The 18,891-nt window shown below is 46.4% G+C and overlaps 1 protein-coding gene across 2 annotated transcripts in view; it reads right to left on the bottom strand.

Annotated features, from left to right (window-relative positions):
* LOC143996716 (C-C chemokine receptor type 5-like) overlaps positions 1 to 18,891 on the bottom strand; it is a 375,898-nt gene that overhangs the window by 255,756 nt on the left and 101,251 nt on the right. The gene's annotated exons all lie outside the window — the stretch shown is intronic.

The raw sequence follows: 18,891 nt of genomic DNA, 5'->3' as shown, positions 1-18,891 counted from the left end.
TATAAGAACTTTTGTGGACCAAGCAGGTTGTGTGTTAGTGATTAGCAGACTGTACGTCAGTCCCTATACCAATGAAGGACTGCTGCAGTATAGGGCAGCGGTCAGCAGTAGTGCACGGCAACCCTATGTATTGTGGACCGATAGCGGTCCTTACAGAACAGCAGACTGTACTGCACTCAGGCCTATGTACCGTAGCACCCTATACCAAGTTACCAGTCCTTATAAGAACTTTTGTGGACCAAGCAGGTTGTGTGTTAGTGATTAGCAGACTGTACGTCAGTCCCTATACCAATGAAGGACTGCTGCAGTATAGGGCAGCGGTCAGCAGTAGTGCACGGCAACCCTATGTATTGTGGACCGATAGCGGTCCTTACAGAACAGCAGACTGTACTGCACTCAGGCCTATGTACCGTAGCACCCTATACCAAGTTACCAGTCCTTATAAGAACTTTTGTGGACCAAGCAGGTTGTGTGTTAGTGATTAGCAGACTGTACGTCAGTCCCTATACCAATGAAGGACTGCTGCAGTATAGGGCAGCGGTCAGCAGTAGTGCACGGCAACCCTATGTATTGTGGACCGATAGCGGTCCTTACAGAACAGCAGACTGTAACGCACTCAGGCCTATGTACCGTAGCACCCTATACCAAGTTACCAGTCCTTATAAGAACTTTTGTGGACCAAGCAGGTTGTGTGTTAGTGATTAGCAGACTGTACGTCAGTCCCTATACCAATGAAGGACTGCTGCAGTATAGGGCAGCGGTCAGCAGTAGTGCACGGCAACCCTATGTATTGTGGACCGATAGCGGTCCTTACAGAACAGCAGACTGTAACGCACTCAGGCCTATGTACCGTAGCACCCTATACCAAGTTACCAGTCCTTATAAGAACTTTTGTGGACCAAGCAGGTTGTGTGTTAGTGATTAGCAGACTGTACGTCAGTCCCTATACCAATGAAGGACTGCTGCAGTATAGGGCAGCGGTCAGCAGTAGTGCACGGCAACCCTATGTATTGTGGACCGATAGCGGTCCTTACAGAACAGCAGACTGTAACGCACTCAGGCCTATGTACCGTAGCACCCTATACCAAGTTACCAGTCCTTATAAGAACTTTTGTGGACCAAGCAGGTTGTGTATTAGTGTTTAGCAGACTGTGCGTCAGTCCCTATACCGCTGAAGGACTGCTGCAGTATAGGGCAGCGGTCAGCAGTAGTGCACGGCAACCCTATGTATTGTGGACCGATAGCAGTCCTTACAGAACAGCAGACTGTACTGCACTCAGGCCTATGTACCGTAGCACCCTATACCAAGTTACCAGTCCTTATAAGAACTTTTGTGGACCAAGCAGGTTGTGTGTTAGTGTTTAGCAGACTGTGCGTCAGTCCCTATACCGCTGAAGGACTGCTGCAGTATAGGGCAGCGGTCAGCAGTAGTGCACGGCAACCCTATGTATTGTGGACCGATAGCGGTCCTTACAGAACAGCAGACTGTAACGCACTCAGGCCTATGTACCGTAGCACCCTATACCAAGTTACCAGTCCTTATAAGAACTTTTGTGGACCAAGCAGGTTGTGTGTTAGTGATTAGCAGACTGTACGTCAGTCCCTATACCAATGAAGGACTGCTGCAGTATAGGGCAGCGGTCAGCAGTAGTGCACGGCAACCCTATGTATTGTGGACCGATAGCGGTCCTTACAGAACAGCAGACTGTAACGCACTCAGGCCTATGTACCGTAGCACCCTATACCAAGTTACCAGTCCTTATAAGAACTTTTGTGGACCAAGCAGGTTGTGTATTAGTGTTTAGCAGACTGTGCGTCAGTCCCTATACCGCTGAAGGACTGCTGCAGTATAGGGCAGCGGTCAGCAGTAGTGCACGGCAACCCTATGTATTGTGGACCGATAGCAGTCCTTACAGAACAGCAGACTGTACTGCACTCAGGCCTATGTACCGTAGCACCCTATACCAAGTTACCAGTCCTTATAAGAACTTTTGTGGACCAAGCAGGTTGTGTGTTAGTGTTTAGCAGACTGTGCGTCAGTCCCTATACCGCTGAAGGACTGCTGCAGTATAGGGCAGCGGTCAGCAGTAGTGCACGTCAACCCTATGTATTGTGGACCGATAGCGGTCCTTACAGAACAGCAGACTGTAACGCACTCAGGCCTATGTACCGTAGCACCCTATACCAAGTTACCAGTCCTTATAAGAACTTTTGTGGACCAAGCAGGTTGTGTATTAGTGTTTAGCAGACTGTGCGTCAGTCCCTATACCGCTGAAGGACTGCTGCAGTATAGGGCAGCGGTCAGCAGTAGTGCACGGCAACCCTATCTATTGTGGACCGATAGCGGTCCTTACAGAACAGCAGACTGTACCGCACCCAAGCCTATGTACCGTAGCACCCTAGACAGACCAAGTTACCAGTCCTTATAAGAACTTTTGTGGAACAAGTGAGTTGTGAATGATTAGCAGACTGCAGCAGAAGGGCAGCAGTCAAGTATAATATTCTTTCTATATTTGGAAGAAAGAATATTATACGTGTACAAGCCTATTACCGTACCACTGATACCAGTCCTGAAAAGAACCTTTGTGGAACTAATAGTAACAGCAAGTCTTTAAAATTATCCTCACTGCCTGACACACTGCTTCCTGCCTGTCCCTATACAAATTGGCAAAAAAGAGTAGGCTGGAACGATTAGCTGGAACAGCTCTTTTGTGGACCTGATAGTAACAGCTAATGATGATGATGATGATGATGATGAAGAAAGACTAATCTGGCTGAGCTGTCCCTAAAATAGCAGCATACAGCGCTCTGTCCCTTTATCTAAACTGACAAAAGAAACTCAGGCTGCTGACCTAACACCTATACCAGTCCTGAAAAGAACTTTTGTGTACCAAATAGCTAGCGTTTTCTCTGTCCCTACTCCACACAGGATCCTTTCCCTACAGTGACAGAAGAAAGAATGTAAAATGGCCACCGGATCGGGTGTATTTATAGGTTAGGGGGAATGTCCAAGTGTCCATGAGCTGTCATGTCTCAATTGGTTGTCCTGTAACACATGATAAACGTGTCACGAAAGGTTAAAGTTCTTGTATACATTAAACACGTAAGTCCGCCGGGGCGAACGACGGAAAAAGGCGTTCGAACCCGCGGACGGCGAAAGTCGGAAATTCGCCGCGAAACGACCGCCGGGCGAACCGTTCGGCCATCACTATTTGGGATGAGTATTAGATAGATGGAGCCATACGCGAAAAAGGAATATAGTGGTTAAAATCTAATAATATCCAATGTGATTTTTGGAGTTAGCATAAAACTATAAAGTGATAATGCTGAACAGTAAGTGAGTCCGTATTTGTGTGTCTTACAACATCCTGTGAATAAAATATATATATGCTGCGAGCTCGATTGCATCACTTCCGTTTGGGACGCTACCGGAAGTGACGCAATCGAGCTTGCAGCTCGTTTATACCCTATGCTTGAACTCTGTATGTTTTGTGAGTATTTTAATTGCTTTTTGAATAAACCTCAATTTTGTTCATAAATTACTACGCTATGGGGCTCCCTTCCTCCTTATCTGCTTAAATCCCTTACATAAACTGCTGAGGTAACAACCCCCTCCCCCCATACTGGGCATCACTGAGCAACCATTTAAAGAGACTACACAGCGGAATAGGCAGGAGACGGGGACACAGTAACAAGACCTCGTGGGATAAAGACCACCAGGAATCCTGAGGATACACAAGTTACATGCTGTTACCTTACAGCTGTAAGGTAAGGGGACACCCATATCTCGAGTACACAGGACCACGTGGGATACTTTCACTACCACCACCACCGATCAGATCGTTATAGTTCACATAGAACTAAACACCAGCACCGTATGCGATCTGTTTGCCATATGCGATTTTGGATATAATCGCTATTGGTTGTCGCACAAGCTTTGAATGGACACAATTTTAACACATGTTATTGTGCAATTTATATGTTATATAGTTTTCAACTACTGAGCACTATTTACCCGTATCATTTCTGAGAGATTTTATTATTTTTTCCACCTGCAACATAAATATTACTTATGCGTTTTTAATGTTGCGCTCTTCATTCATTTTCTTTGTCAATTTTGCATGACTTCATTTCGCTTCACTGCATTTATTATTTATTATATGGTGGAAAGACACCCACACGTATCTAATCTATAATTTTTATTTAGCACTGGCACCTTATGCGATTTTTTGCTAGCCACAATTAGCCACTTTTTTGCACTAAACTGTTTTATTAAGCCAATAATTGTTTGTTTATACATTGCTGTTTATGGTGTAGTAGACATTGTAACACATTTATTCATCACTTAGCACTAGCACTTTTCATGCGATTGGATTAGCTGTAACAAATCGCATCAGTTATTACCACATTTTTATATATATATATATATATATATATATATATATATATATATATATATATATATATATATATATATAGAAAGGCCAGTATGGTGGCCTGAAATTATGGGAGGAGCCCGGTCGTGTATATAACCCGCCGTCCGCCCATCCTTCCTCGTCGGTTCCAGTGCGCGATACCTGATACGTCAGATATCAAGGGCCGACTATCCAGACCAGACGCAGTGAGCCCGTTCGTGAGTTCCCGCCTTGTTCGTCTCCGTCTTGACCATCTTCCCGTTCATCAGCGTCCGTGGGTTTCGCCGTCGGAGTGTCCTCTTGCCATCGTATTTGTCGTCACACGTCGGGCCGGCTGTCGCAGGTAGGGCTTCGGCACCCCCTTTTATGTATTTCAAATGCAAACATTCCCTGAACTCACGAACCGCTCAAATGTTTTATTGTGGCTCTCGTACGCATGTCACGGTTTCTACTTTCGATGTAGTCGTTATCATCTTCGGTCTATCACGCCACGTCAGGCGATTCGTTCGCAGGTACATTCAGAACCGTTCGGCTCCATTCTAGTATCGGTCGAATCGTTCGACTCACAGCCGACTGCTTGTTGCGACAAAAGCAAGCAGCCCGTAACGTATCGGTTGGTCTGCCCCAGTTCGACATGTCTCAGTGTAGGTCGAATCGTTCGACTCACAGCCGACTGCTTGTTGCGACAAAAGCAAGCAGCCCGCACGTATTGGTTGGTCTGCCCCAGTTCGACATGTTTCATCATTCATACAGTTGTGTTGCGTATCTCATGTTGTCTCGTTCAAATCATTTCAGTCCTACTCATTTCTACCGTTTCAAAATCATTTCTGTCACTAGCCGCGCTCCGGCGCGAATCTTGTCGCACCTCCGGTGCACCGATTCGCTTTGAAGTGCCCCAGGGTTCGGCCTCATTTCTGTACATGCTCCAGAGACTGAGTCACTCGCAGGATCACGCACGGTCCCTGATTCGTGTCTTTGTCATGGCATATCATTTCTGTCACTTATTACGCTCCAAGGCGAATCCTGTCGCATTCTTCTATGCACCAATTCATCCTGGTGTGCCCAGCTGCTACGCCTCATTTCAGTACATGCTCCAGAGACGGATTCGTTGTAACCTACAGTCCAGTCGTTGAATCCTGTTTCTGTCATGGGAGATCATTTCTGTCACTTATTACACTCCAGTTCAAATCCTGTCGCTTTTATGCACCGATTCGTTCTGGTGTGCCCAGCTGCTACGCCTCATTTCAGTACATGCTCCAGAGTCGGATTCTTTGTTGTTACCGTCAGTCCAGTTGTGGAATCTTGTCTCTGTCATGGGATATCATTTCTGTCACTTATTACGCTCCGATTCGAATCCTGTTGCATTTATTTATGCACCGATTCGTCCCGGTGTGCCCAGCTGCTACGCCTCATTTCAGTACATGCTCCAAAGACGGGATTCATCTGTTAGGTTCATGGGCTTGCCTTCTGATTCCAGTCTTTGTCATGGGTTTCATTTCATTTTCACCTATCACGTTCCGGTACGAATAGTCATATTCGTGGACCAAATTTGTCCCGGCGTGCCCCAGGATTGGCCTCATTTCAGTACATGCTCCAGAATCCGTTTCGTGCTCGGTCGCAAGTTCGTGGCATGGCGATTCGGATCTCTGTCATGGCAGATTCACTCATTTCACGGTCACTCATCGCTTCCCGCTTCTAGTCCAGTTGATTCTTCAACGTTGGATTTTTATCGGGGGGCCCTTGCTCGTCAGCCTCATTCGCTATGGAGTTGAAAATAAATAAATAAATAAATAAATAAATAAATAAATAAAGGGGGAAAGCAAAGGGAGGAGGAGATTTCATTTGTTTCTTTCATTTTGTCGTTTCATCTCATGTCTAAATCTCACCTCCACTGTTAGCTAGCCGTTCGTCAGGTGGGAGTCTCAAACAAAACTTCACCTTCATCTCCTCAGGTCAGTCGAGTTCAGTAGGTCCAGCCTGCACCTTGTCGGACGGTGCCTCCTTAGGTAAGCATATCTTCTGGCAGGAGATGCTCTTCAGCACGATCATCCTTCTTTAGGAAAAAAAAAAAAAAAAAAAAAAAAAGGGGAGAAGGAAAATGTATTTTCTTTAGGAGTCTCCAACCAGTTGTAATCCATGTCACCCCTATAGGTCCATATTAGGAGAAAACCCGGATCAGAGGACTTATAGCCTCGCCAGACCCGCATTCTGCCACCATGTCCCAGACTGGCAGCGAGGACCTCACGGCTCCATTATCTCCATCTGTTGTCTCAGAGAATGGCAGCCAAAGGGCCTTCAGAGCGTGGACCATTCCCAGGCTCACAGCCGAGCTAAGACGCAGGGGCGTGCCCTTTCCAGCAACAGCCAGAAAGGCCGAGCTTTTCAGGCTCCTGTTTCCTCCCCCTGCGGTGGTTGAGGCTTCTGCCCAGCAGGCCTCCCTGGGCTCCATCGCCTCCTCAATCTCACAGCTTCACACCCTGGTGTCGTCCCTCACAACATCAATGTCAGAACTGCAGAATCGAGTGGCCCTCCTCGAGACCCACCCCGCCGTTCCTCTGCCAGTACCAGCATCCGAGCCAGTTGTTAATCCTTCCGCAGGTATCTCCGGGTGTGCACCAATAGTGTACCCATCCCATCTGGTGTCAGCTAACATCAGGAAGTACATCTTAGAGGGCAAAGACGTCAATTTGGCTTCTCTCCTCATCTCTATTCATGAGCTGGCAGAGAACAAGGCGTATACTTGGGGGGACGTTTCAGTGGTCCTCAAAGCCAAGGATTCCAGACTGGACAGGAAACTCTCTATCACCGAGTTTACCTTGGCTTTCGGCATGATGAGGGACATCATTTGCTCAGCTTCCCCTGGCAGGAGGGAGGAGCTGGATCGGTACCTCCATGTGGTAGTTGACCTGGGTTACAAGTACGGCGGGTTTTCATTCTATGATTACCACCGCTCCTTCTCTGCTAAAGCAGCTGCCAGGCTCTCCCAGTTCCAGACACCAACGGACTGGAGCAACATGGATACCGAGCTGTTCTGCCGCCACTTCGCGGAGCTACGGTCCCCTCTGTGTGCGATCTGCCAGTCAGCAACTCACACTTCAGCTTGGTGCGCTAGCTCAGTGGCAGCCCCGCCCTTAGACGGTCCATCTACCTCGAGTGCCGCTCAGGCACCGGCACCGGCACGCCTGCCACAGACCGATAAGCTTGGGCGCCCAGTCAAAACCATGGGCGGTGCACCAATCTGTAACAATTACAACAATGGGTCGTGCAATTTTAGCCAGTGTAGGCTGCTCCATGTGTGCACCCAGTGTCATAGAGCTCACCCCCGGCTGATGTGTGAGCTCAAGCCGCTCAAGAGGTCCTGACTATCCCGGCTCAACGTTTCATGGCTTAGTGCCTACCTCACCAGTCATCCTACCCCCTCACTATCCACCTTCCTCGTCCAGGGCTTCACGCATGGTTTTCATACTGGACTTGTCTCTCTCCCTCACATCACGCACGAATGCCAGAACCTACGGTCGGCAGCCACGGATGAACAAGCCATTGACCTACTGCTGCAATCTGAGCTAGACCAGGACTTTGTCATCGGCCCTTTCGTACAGCCCCCATTTAACACCTGGCGAGTCAGCCCTATTGGGCTTGTCAAGGGCAAGTTCTCTAATAAACTCCGATTGGTTTATGATTTGTCAGCGCCTCATTCCTCCACGGTCCCCAGCCTCAATTCCCTTATCCCCTCTGAGGAGTTCTCCCTTAAATATGCATCGGTAGACATGGCCATCCAGGTCATTCTTAAAACAGGCACAGGTACCTGGCTTTCCAAGGCCGACATCTCAAACGCCTTCAAGCTTCTTCCCATCCATCCATCCCTCTGGTGCTGGCATGGCATTAAGTGGAGGCAGCGGTACTACTTCGCCACTAAACTCACGTTCGGATCCAAGAGTAGTCCCTGGCTCTTCGACACTTTTGCGCAGGCTCTCGCATGGATCTTGCTGCACGTAGCCCAGTGTCAGGAAGTCATTCATTATCTGGATGACTTCCTGCTAATAGAGTCACCCGGCTCTCCTCCACAAGATCTGGGTAAGTTGAGGGCAGTCTTCAATAATCTTAACGTCCCCATTGCCGAGCATAAGGTGGAGGGGCCATCGCAGGCCATTACCTTTCTCTGGGTCAGCCTAGACACTAACACTATGCAGGCCAGCCTTCCCCCGGATAAACTGACCCGCATCAGGACGGTCCTGAGGGACTTCACCCGTGCCAGGACTTGTACCAAGAGACAGCTTCAATCCCTTCTGGGCATGCTTAACTTTGCCATGCGCATCATCCCTCAGGGGCGCTCGTTCGTATCACGCCTGTTAGCCTTACTGTCCCACTCTCAGGACCCGGAGCAAGTACTCAGCCTGGATTCCACAGCTATAGCAGACCTTGCCATGTGGGAGGAATTCCTATTTTCCTGGAATGGAGTGTCCCTGTTCGTCCCCTCCGTGTCCTCCCTTTCACCTCGGGTGGCGACCGACGCGGCGGCCTCCACGGGCTTTGCGGCAATCTTTGGCAACCTCTGGCTCGCAGCCCCCTGGCCTCCCCAGATACTGGCTATTCCTGGCTTCACTGAGACGTCCTCCCTGTTCGAGTTATATCCCATTGTAGCCGCTGCACACACGTGGGGCCGCAGCTGGTCGGGCCAGACGGTGGTTTTTTCTACAGATAACCTGGCCACTGCAGAGATCATTAATAAAGGCAGGTCCAGGTCTCTACAGATTATGTCCTTCCTGCGGCGACTGAAACAGCTCTCATTGTTGTTTCAGTTCAACCTTCATTGTTCCTTTGTCCCCGGTAAATTTAATCAGGCAGCGGATGCCCTCTCCCGCTTTAACTTTGTTTCGTTTTTTGACCAGGTGCCCGGAGCCGGACCAACATCAGCGGCTATCCCGGACTGGTCTCAACTGACCTTGGATTAGCCCCACACCTCTCAGCAGCAACTCAACTCATTGATCTCTCCCTCTCAAACAATACCCGCAAGGCCTATCAATCAGCCTGGAGGGCCTTTAGCCGCTTCGCATCGTCTCACAGCACAGAGTCCTCCCGGGTCAAACAAGTCCTTGCCTTCATTTCTTACTGCCATTCGGAGTTGGCATTGTCTTTTAATACGATCCGGTTGTACTTGGCCGGGGTACAACATTTCACGTCCCTTCAGGACCCTACTAAGCCCTCCTTGTTCACTTACCACGCCGTCCGGGCTCTCATGCGCGGCATTCAGAAGCGTCGGCCGGTGTCCAGCACCAAACGGCTGCCTATCACAGGTGAAGTGTTCAGGGACATGTCAGATATTCTGGCCTCTTCACCTTTCGGTCTCCACGTTAGTGTCGTCCTGCAAGCAGCCATACATCTGGCCTTCTACGGCTTCTTGCGACCAGGCGAGTTTACCTGCAGTAGCCCCTCGGCACGCATGCTGTGCAAGCACCATCTAATCAGGTTCGAGGACCACTTCATCCTACATTTAGCGGTTTCCAAGACACAGCAGCTTGGATCAGGCACGGACATTCACTTCTATAAAACCTACAACCGCTGGTGCCCGGTCACTGTTCTCACCCGCTTGTTGACCCTTTTGGCCGATCAACCAGGGACTGGCCCGCTTCTGCCCTTCCACACGAAACCTCTCAACGCAGCCCAGTTCATGGAACATGTCAGGATACTCCTGGGCATCCTGCACCTCAATCCTGCCCACTACTCTGGACATTCATTTCGTATCGGGGCAGCTTCGACGGCCTCCCGCCAAGGGGTCCCGGTCCATATTATCAAAAAGTTGGGTAGATGGAAATCCTCCTGTTTTGCCCGTTACATACCCAATCCGCAAGTAGAGATGGCCCAGGCCTTTGTCAAACTCACCCAGTAACAGTCTTGGTTTAATAAAATGTATTCCCTACCTGAGTGTTTTGCCCCCTTATTTTGGTATACCGTACGTTAGACCAGGGCACACTTTCAGGTCCATTTCAAGTAAGCGAGTTTATGTTATCCTTGTTTGTCATCCTTATCCGTATCGGTCAGAGGGCTCTACACCATAAATAGAAAGGCCAGTATGGTGGCCTGAAATTATGGGAGGAGCCCGGTCGTGTATATAATCCGCCGTCCGCCCATCCTTCCTCGTCGGTTCCAGTGCGCGATACCCGCCCACCCGCCCTTTTATCAGGGCTTCTCTCCAGCATACTCCTCTTGGGAGTACTCATTTCATCATTTCATATTCATTTCATTTTGAGGTATGCCCCCTTATTTTGGTATACCGTACGTTAGACCAGGGCACACTTTCAGGTCCATTTCAAGTAAGCGAGTTTATGTTATCCTTGTTTGTCATCCTTATCCGTATCGGTCAGAGGGCTCTACACCATAAATATATATATATATATATATATATATATATATATATATATATATATATATTTTATTCACGGGATGTTGTAAGACACGCAAATACGGACTCACTTACTGTTCAGCATTATCACTTTATAGTTTTATGCTAACTCCAAAAATCGCATTGGATATTATTAGATTTTAACCACTATATTCCTTTTTCGCGTATGGCTCCATCTATCTAATACTCATCCCAAACACTATTATGTTATAGTGGCGAGGGTTTCCCACGTTCCCTCATAGAACATATACATTAAGCTCCCTACACATTACCCTTTTAGTCTGGGTGGTAGCACACCTAGCATTTAAATACCTGTATTTGTGGCATCTATAGACCTTGTAGGCCAACATTTCCTAAGCTAGTACTGCGCACCACTACTCTCTTGCCTTTCTTGAATAGTTTCAAGAAACTATTAGATAAGCACCTGAACGACCACAACATATATACAATGTAATACTGACATATAATCATACACATAGGTTAGACTTGATGGATTTGTGTCTTTTTTCAACCTCACCTACTATGTAACTCATGCACGGCATGGCATCTTTTTGCCTGAGTGCTTGCGTAGCCCCTTGAACGCTTATGGAGCACTGCTGATTCAGAGAACAAATCTGCAGAAGAGGCCATAGAGGAAGAAGAAGAGGAGGGGGTGGAGGAGAGAGCTGTGGCAGAATGACCGCTAGCATTTTGGAGGTGTGGTGGGGTAATAAGCTCCAACAATACTGAACCCTGTCCTGCATCCTTCCCAGCTGCCAGCAGAGTTACCCAGTGCGATGTGAAGGAAAGGTAACATCGCTGCCCATGCCTGCTAGACCATGAGTCTGCAGTAATATACACCTTACTGCTGACTGCCCTATCCAACAAGACAAAAACATTGCCTTCCACATGCTCGTTGAAAGCTGGAATGGCTTTCCATGAAAAGAAATGGAGTTTTGGAACCAGCAAATGAGGTACAGCACATTCCACAAATTCACAAAAGGGGGCAGAGTCTACCAGCTGAAAAGGCAGTAGTTGCAGTGCTAGCAATTTGGCCAAGCTGGCATTCAAGCTAGCATTCAGACTGTGAGCATGTGGATGGCTGGGACTGAATTTCTTTTTACGGTTTAGCAACTGGGGTAGGGAAATTTGCCTGCCAAAATCAGATGGTGGTGTACTGCTAGCAGACTGGCTGCAAGTACTTGGGACACCTATTATGCCGCGTACACACGAGCGGACTTTTCAACATCCAAAGTCCGACGGACTGAGTCCGTCAGACTATTCGATCGTGTGTGGGCTGCAACGGACTTTTGACTCGCCAAAGTCCGAAGGACTTTAGAATATGGAACATGCTTCAAATTTTTCCGAAGGAACTCCGCCGGACCCGGTCCCTTCGAAAAATTCGCTCGTGTGTATGCTACTCCGACAGGCTAAAACCGACGCTAGGGCAGCTATTGGCTACTGGCTATGAACTTCCTTATTCGAATCCAGTCGTACGTCATCACGTTCGAATCCGTCGGAGTTTAGTGTGATCGTGTGTGGCCAAGTCCGCTCAGCCGAAAAGTCTGTCAGAACTCCGTCGGAATTCCAGCAGAACTCCGACGGAACTCCTTCGGAAGTCTGTCGGACATAAGTCCTCTCGTGTGTACGGGGCTTTACTATACCTTCATCCCTCTCAGTGCAAGTTTTTGAGAGGACTGGAGTAGGTTTGGAGATCCCAGATGGGGAGCAAGGAGAAATCTGCCTTTTTCTTTGATGTTTGTCTTTCAAGTGCTGTTGCCAACAGATATTGTAATTATGAATATATTTAATTTATTAATATTTAATGAATATATTTAATTTAGCTTTTATCTATGTAGGGCGGAACATATCATCACAGAAATTTCTGGTAGACCTGACAACTCGGTGCCTAGACTTGTGTATACAAACAATGGAATCCAAACCTCATTGTTTTACACATACTCACTTCAAACGATCCCATGCTGGGATTTGCAATGAAGGGAGGCCAACCCGTAATCCATAATTAACTTCCTGAGAAAATTAAAGTTAAGCTCCTGCTCAGAATAGTCACAAGGATTTGCATTAAAGGGGGCTGATTGGAGATGTAGCCAGTCCTTAACTGGGAATAAGGAAGCTCACCAATCAGAGCCACTCTATGCCAATCATTGAGGCATCAGCCTGTAATGATATACACAGACTAGATGGGAGGGAAACACACTTTTTTATGGGAGAGCAACCATCAAAATGGAACCTTGGTGCAAAGGGTAATTATGGGAAAGGTCTACAGTTTACTTGTAACTAAATATGTTTGCAGATTAATGTTTTCAGGAATATACTCTGTATTCCTTCATGTAATTCTCTTATTTTAATCAAATACTTTCTTCCTTGGTGTAGACTATTGATAGATGGTTGTGTATTAGACTTTCAACTACTCAAAAATAAATGTTGTTATTGTATTAAAGCTTTCACTCATGGTCAAAGAACTCTCATTTAAACCAAATCATATCTGATAGATATTAAATCTCAAATATAGTATACGGGAAAAAGACTGCATGGGAGGTCGTCATATGTCTGGTCAAGCATGTGGTGCCCGAGTGGCTGCTGTTGTGGCCACGCTTGATCCACTTCAGACATAGGTTGCAAACAGCAATGGTGTGATCTGCTGCACAGGTGTCCATAAAAGCCCACACCAAGGAACTTTTCAAACTCAGCAGGGAGTCAGCAGCGCCCTGCACCTGCAGAGCTCTGCAGTGTGATGCAGTAGGATAGACTGCCCTTAAGCTATCCCCTAGAGGACAACCTGCCTCGTTGGAGTTATGCCTCCTCCTCCTGCTCTCTGTATATCAATATTGATTATAATGTGTTCAAAATATGTTTATTATTGCTTATGAGTATTTGGCCATATATGTCTTATATGTATATAAAGCTGTGTCCTGAGATTTCTTGTGTATTTGCTGGGTTATACATCTTTTAGTGTAATGTATTATATAATATTATTTATTAATTTTAAGCTTTATCTATGGTGCGATTGCTTGGATAGAGACTTCCTCTCTCATCAATTGTGGCATGCCAGCTCATCATGGCACACAGGGGCCTCCGGTGAGGTGTATGTTCTCCTATCCGGATGGCATACTTCTTTGTGAGGTAGGCACTACTCATGCGCAATGATCGGGAGATCATTGCTATCTCTCGGCATCTGCGCACTAACGCTTCTCCATCTTCTGCCAGTAGTTGCCGCCCTGAGTAATGTGTCGGCAGCTCTATTGATGCCTGACATCACCGGACTTGATCCGGTAACGTCGGGCATCACATGAGCCGGGGGTTGGCCTTCGGGATGGGCATTTGTCTGTATGTCTGTGTGTGTTTGGACGGACTGCTTGGTGACAGCCTGCCCTGAACACACAAATTCAGTTACTCAACACAGGTGTTTTACTTAAGTACAATCTCCTGATAGGTGTTCCTGTGTGATCACTCCCACACTCATTCACTTTATAATCAGGTGAGTCTTGAGTTTTCATTTGCTGCCTAGCCAGGATACATGCTGTATCTCAGTGAGCTGATTGCAATATGCTGTAATTGATATGCTGTTCCCCTTTGTCCTCATGCATGCTGGAAGCTTTCCAAGTTCCTTTTTTGTCCTTCATGCATATTTGCCTTCACTAACTTCCCTAGGATGCTCTTCTGGGCCCATAAACCTATAGCCTAGTCACTTAGCAACGTATTTTATCAGCTCCATAGTATTGCTTCCCCCTAAACACCCCCTAAAATGTGTAAAATGTTATGTGTGTGCTTAAATTCATGCAGAGTGCCAGAGGGTGTTTTTATTATTATTATTGCTTGTTGGAGAGGGGGGGGGGGGGGGGGTGAGGAATCTGATAAGGGGACCTTATACTTTTGGCTTTAAATACTCATTTCCAAAAATGTTATACTGATCTTGGCCAAAAATGTTTGTGTCTAATCTGCTTGCAATGTTGATGTACAAAATGACAATTTTTTTTTTGTTTGACTCCACAGTTTCCTTCAACACTATAAGGATGGCAGACTGTGGCATCCCACTTTGCCAGCCGTTGGGACTTTCCCAATTGTGGAGGTGCAATTGATGGGAAACACGTCCGCATCGCCCCACCCCCCAACTCGGGGTCCTACTATTATAATTACAAGGGGTATAATAGTATTGTGATGTTGGCTGTGGTGTCAACGACATATGACTTCCTGTATGTGGACGTAGGGGAAAAATGGCCATATGTCGGATGGTGGAGTGTTCGCGCGGACGGAGTTCTACTGGTGTCTCCCGAGTGGCAGTCTGGGCTTGCCACCTCCAGAGGAGAATGTTGAAGGACTCCTCTTTGTTTTCATCGCAGATGAGGTGTTTGCTCTGGCAAAACATCTGATGCGGCCTTTCCTGATGAGGACCCTCACCCCGGATCAGAGGATCTTTAATTTGCAGCTGGCCAGAGCCAGAAGAGTGGTGGAGAACACTTTCGGGATAATGGCCAGCCATTTCCGCCTATTTTTGACTCCAATTCACATGGCGGAATATAAACTAAATCATATGGTGCTTTCGTGCTGCGTTCTGCAAATTTTTTGGAAAAACACTCAGCAAACTATGTGGCCTCAGTTGGGCCTGATGCAAACTTGCCGGAAAATGTCAACCTCACAGCCCTTGAAGCTGGTCGTCCTGGCTTGCGCCCGCAAGGTCGGATTAAGATATGTGGAGTACTTTGTGGGTAGGGGGGCCATTGATATGCCAGACAATGTCTGAGAGGCATTTTTTAAATACATTTTTCTTTGAAACTCCAATAATCTTTATTTTCATTTACTGCTTGGCTTTGTTTTAGGTGTCTCCTAAGTTTTATTTGGGTTTTTTTGGACCTTTTTCTACAACAGTGCAAACCCAATTTCAGAGCGAGAGGAGGTGACAGTCTTTTCTTCAGATAATCTTATTATGTTGTGGGTCTGCTACACACACACCTTGTTTTTGTTGTTAATGTATGTAGTGCATTACTGACAAAAATATTGCTAATTTTCAGCACCATGGCAGAAATATGTGGGGTCATGAAAATGGCGTGATTGGGGAAATTTAAACATCACTGTGGGTGTTATTTACTAAAGGCAAATCCACTATGCACTACAAGTGCACTGCAAAAGTGCACCTGAAACTGCACTTGGAGTGCAAAGTGGAGTTGCGTTTAGTAAATACCACCCATTGTCACAGAAAACAACAACTTTACTCCAAATACTGCTTTTGCGCATTGAAAAGGGAAGCCACATATTGTTGATAATTTAACTTTTTACTCAAAGCACATTAACATGTGCGTTTAGAAAAAGGTTTTACAACAAACCAACATATTTGGTGTATATATAACATTATTTTGGGTAACATTTTTCTAACTTGCCATTTATTTATAAACAGGCATGTATCAAAGCATAACATACAGAACATAGGAACTTACAAAGTTCAACTTTGAAAAGTGAAGACAATATCAGACATGAGTATGTACAAACTGTGCTTATATTACCTTCATCAGATGGGGTGTCACCCCTGTAAAAGCCAAATTTGAACGATGCACACAAATTGAGAATCAAAAAGTGGCCAGTTTCCTCCTGTTCCAATGCCTAATGTCAACATGTGCTATCTCCCATCATGAGGTATCAATGTACGTGTTTTGGGGTGCAACCCCTTCATCTCAGCCACTTTAGTAGCAAGGAAAGTGTTGCACCCACAAAACGCATACATTGATCCCCCATGATTGGAGATAGTACATGTTGACACACTGTGTGCTTCTAAAAATATAAAAGTGTTTTTGAAAAATTAAAATGGATGCTAGCTAGTTTTGGGTGTTTCAGGCTCTCCCTAAAACATCAATGATGTTGTTCATTTTTTGCTTAACGTCATTGATGTTTTTCTGAATATTCTCTAAATTGCGATTGTACCCTATTATTTCACCAATGAGTATCTGGGCACTTTCACTGGTAAAATGCGATTCTTCTTCCACAACATCCACATCACCTAAAAAGAAACCAGAAAAAACACACCATGTAGCAGGCATACATTGATTAGCTTACCTGAAGCTGTGGTCTCCGACACTCACCTGTTGTGGTGCCAATTTCACCAATTTCCACAATCTCTCCTTCCTCCTCTGCTTCTGGTGTTGGTATTTCCCCTTCTTTGGGAGGTGTGGGGTCCCTTGGGTCCTCAGACGTCCTGAGTCTTCTCTCCCCTTTGAGAATGTAAAAAATGAATACTTAGCACACAGATATTTGAGGGCAGATAGAAACATTGCTTGGAAGTGTTGTACAATTGTGTTTTTTGGCAGAGTTCAAAGGTGAAAACCATTATTTTTGACACTTTCTAAAGCTGGAATACTTACCTGTTGTGTGAACAACAAGCAATAATAATAATATGAACACACGACAACTACTTACTTTTTTGAAGAACTCGCTTGATCCTTCTGTACTGATCGTGCTCTCTCAGTTTCAGGTCTGACCAGCGTTTTCTCAGTTGATCCTTGGATCATCGTACCCCAAAATTCTTCTGAAGACTCTTCACAACTTTACTCATTATCTTGGCCTTTCTGACATTTGGGTAAGGTCCATACTTCCCATCATAGTCGTTCCTCTTCAATATGTCCACCATCTCCAACATCTCTCCAAAAGACATATTTGAGGCCTTAAATCTTCTCCTCTGGGATTGGGACGTTTCTGACTCCGGACTTTCCTCACCCTCCTCCCCGTTAGTGGAATTATTATCATGCCCCTGCTGTGTCCTCGCCATGTGCTCTCCCCACTGCGCCAAAAAAGAAGGGGCGGGGAATAGACTAGAAAGAACATCAGGGGCGGGCGGAGTTTCATGCATGCGCACTGTATATAAAACGCAACACACGTGTCGTATGTACGATCTGTGAGCAGAGGGAGAAGCTAATGCGCTGATTGTTCAAACGAAGGTACAATTTTAACTTGGTACATCACTAGCCTATACTGCGTCTATATAGGCCTATATTGGGACAAGATTAGGAGAGTTTAGCCTGACATTATTAGGGTTTGTCTTGTGTTGTGTCTTGCAGAGCAGATGGATCCCTTCAAGGAACCACATTTTATGGAGCTAATTATTGATATGCTCAGGGAGCTGCCCTGCCTGTGGCAGATGAACAACCCCTTTTATAAGAACCCAAGAAAGAGGAAGGCAGCGCTGGAGAAACTGGTTTGGTGAAGATTATGCTCCACACAGCAGACATGACCTATGTGAAGGCCAAAATTGGTGCCCTGAGGAGTACATATCTGAGGGAGCACAAGAAGTTTCAGTATTCCCTGAGATCAGGAGATCCAGATGACTTTTATGTCCCCAGGATGTTGCACTACGAGAGGCTGCATTTTCTGGCAGGCCACAGGGAACCCAGGCCACCACTCTACAGTTTTCCTTCAAGGCTTCCTTCACCCCCAGCTGAGGCTTCCAATGTCCAACCTGGGCCTTCCAGGCAGTAACATGTGGAGGGGCCCAGTTTGAGACAGGTATAGCATTGTTGAACATATTTCTTGTCGTACATTTAATGATGTTAACTAGATGTTATTGATCAGTAAGTTGTGGTTTACATATCAATAGACAGTAGTGACCAAAAATGATTGGGACAAGAATGAAAAATGCTGGGCTTAGAATAATAGTCTGTTCTATTTGGTAACATTCAATTTGCAACAGTCATGAGCACAAAATTGTGTGATTGATGACCAAAAAACTAAAATTATGTCCCATGTTTCATACACAGGAAGACCTCAGCCGGGAGGAGGCTGTGGCAAGTGGCAGCCGGGAGGTTGACCATCGCCCTCCTCCTTCTCCTGCCACAACTACAAGATCAGAGCCACAGCCTGGAAGGAAGCCTGGGGGGAAGTGCCTAAGGAAGACCAGAGAGTGATGGCCTGGGTTCAGTCTGGTCTGACAGAAGATGCAGCCTCTTGTATGTCCACAGCCTGGGGATATAGATGTCATCTTCTCTTCCTGATCTCTTGGACTTCTGGACCAGACTGTTCTCCCTCATAATATGTACTCCTCAGGCCACCAATTTTGCATTTTAAAAATATTTCATGTCTGCCCTGGGGGGTCAA

The sequence above is a fragment of the Lithobates pipiens genome, unplaced genomic scaffold, assembly GCF_037356315.1.
Source record: "Lithobates pipiens isolate NorthernLeopardFrog02 unplaced genomic scaffold, aLitPip1_a1.2 Scaffold_19, whole genome shotgun sequence".
Lineage (NCBI taxonomy): Eukaryota > Metazoa > Chordata > Amphibia > Anura > Ranidae > Lithobates > Lithobates pipiens.
Note: the sequence above shows the minus strand (reverse complement) of the source record. Positions and strands in the feature narration are given on the sequence as shown.